Below are 2,357 nucleotides of genomic sequence, written 5' to 3'. Positions count from 1 at the left end.
GGCTTGGGTATCAATGTGATGTTGGCTTCATAAAATGATTTGGGGAGAGTTCCATCTTTTTCAATCGCCTGGAATACCTTCAGTAGGATTCGTATCAGCTCCTCCTTGATGTCTTGTAGAATTCTGCTGGAAGCCATCAGGACCAGGGCTTTTTTTTGTAGGAAGCTTTCTTATTACGTAGTCAATTTCTTTGATTGTTATTGGTCTATTTAGGGTCTCAATTTCTTCTTGTTCCAACCTAGGTAGGTTGTGTGATGTCAGAAAGTCCTCCATTTCCTTATGGTTTTCAAGTTTGTTTCCATACAAGTGTACATAGTAGTCTCTAATGATCTTTTGTATTTCTTCAGGGTCAGATGTGACTTCATCTTTTGTGTTTCTGATTATGCTTATTTGGTTTTTTTCTCGTTTTTTCTTGGTCAGTCTAGCTAGGGGACCATCAATCTTGTTTACCCTTTCGAAGAACCAGCTTTTTGTTTCATTGATTTTTTGTATTATCTTTTTGTCTTCTATGTCCTGGATTTGGGCTTTTATTTTGGTGATCTGGATTCTTCTGCTGAAATTAGGGTTTTTGTGGTCTTGCTTTTCCAGCTTCTTTAGGTGGCTTGTTAGGTTGTGAATTTCTGTTCCTTCCATTTTCTTCATGTGTGTTTGTAGGGATATAAATTCCCCTCTTACTACAGCTTTCAGGGCATCCCAGAGATTTTGGTAAGATGTTTCTTCATTTTCATTTGTTTCCAGGTATCTTTTGATCCCTGTTTTGATTTCATCATTGACCCAGGAGTTGTTTAGCATCATGCTGTTTAGTGTCCATGTCTTTGTGGGTTTTGGGGGGACTTTGTTGGTGTCAATGTTTATTTTTATTCCACTGTGGTCCGAGAAGGTGTTTGGTAGAATTTCGGTCCTTTTAAATTTGCTTATGCTTGATTTATGGCCGAGTATGTGGTCGATCTTAGAATATGTTCCATGTGGTGATGAGTAGAATGTGTATTCTGTGGTCTTTGGATGGAGTGTTCTGTAGGTATCAATTAAGTCCATTTGGTCCAAAGTCACATTGAGGTTCCGGATCTCCTTGCTGATTTTTTGTCCTGATGATCTGTCTAGGTTTGTGAGTGGGGTATTAAAGTCCCCAGTTATGATAGTGGTAGAGTCAATATCTTTCTTTAGTTTTCCAAGAAGTTGCTTTATGAAAGTTGGCGCACCTATGTTGGGTGCATATATGTTTAGGATAGATATTTCTTGTTGATGGATTGAGCCTTTTATCATTATGTAGTGGCCTTCTGTATCTTTTTTGATTTTTAATAGCTTGAAAGGGTATTTTGTCTGAAATTAAGATCGCTACTCCTCCTTTCTTTTGTATTCCGTTCACCTGAAAGTTTGTTTCCCATCCTCTTACCTTGAGTCTGTGGGTGTCCTTTCTAGTGAGGTGAGTCTCTTGAAGGCAATAGATTGTTGCTTGATGATATTTTATCCATTTTGCCATTCTATGTCCTTTCAGTGGTGCATTCAGTCCATTCACATTTAGGCTAATAATTGAAATGCAAGAGTTGATCCCTGTCATAAGTTTCTTACAGAGTTGATCCTGTTTATTTGTTGTCTTTCTTTGGGTTTTGGAGTTGGTTCATGTGTGTTTTTAATCTTTTGCCTGTACTCCTGTGAAAAATGCTGTTGTTCTTTTTTCTTTTTCTTCTGTGTTCAGTACTTTCTTAAGTGTTTCTTGTAGAGGTGGTCTGGTGGTAGCGTAGGTTCTTAGGGATTGGATGTCTGGAAAAGATTTCAATTCTCCCTCACTAATGAAGCTTAGTTTGGCTGGGTAGGTTATTCTTCATTGAAATTGTTTCTCTTTTAGAACTTTGAAGATAGGGCTCCAGGCTCTTCTGGCCTGAAGGGTTTCTGTGGATAAATCTGCTGCTATTCTAATTGAGTTTTCCTGGTAGGTAGTCTGGCCTTTTTCTCTTGCTGCCTTTAGGATTTTTCCTTTCATAGCTACTTTGTTTAGACGAATTATTATGTGTCTGGGAGTTGGTCTTCTCGTTTGTTGTCTTGCAGGGGTTCTCTGAATCTCTTGTGTTTGAATTTTTTCATCCTTAATGAGATGAGGGAAGTTTTCTTGAATGATTTCATGAAATGTTTGTTCCAGCGTGGCTTCTGTTTCTCTTTCTGCCTCAGGAAGCCCAATTATTCTTAGGTTTGGTCTCTTGAAGTGATCATTCATCTTTTGCAGGTTTTGTTCTGTCTTTTTGAGTTTCTTTTCTATGCTTTTAACAGTTTGGGTTAGTTCTGTGTTTTGGTCTTCGAGCTCTGAGATTCTTTCTTCAGCTTGGCTGATTCTGCTTTCCATGCTTATTAGTCTGTTGTTC

The sequence above is a fragment of the Carlito syrichta genome, unplaced genomic scaffold, assembly GCF_000164805.1.
Source record: "Carlito syrichta isolate Samal-C Ts95f unplaced genomic scaffold, Tarsius_syrichta-2.0.1 Scaffold302335, whole genome shotgun sequence".
Taxonomy (NCBI): Eukaryota; Metazoa; Chordata; class Mammalia; order Primates; family Tarsiidae; genus Carlito; species Carlito syrichta.
The sequence above is the reverse complement of the archived record's forward strand: the minus strand, read 5'-3'. Positions refer to the sequence as shown.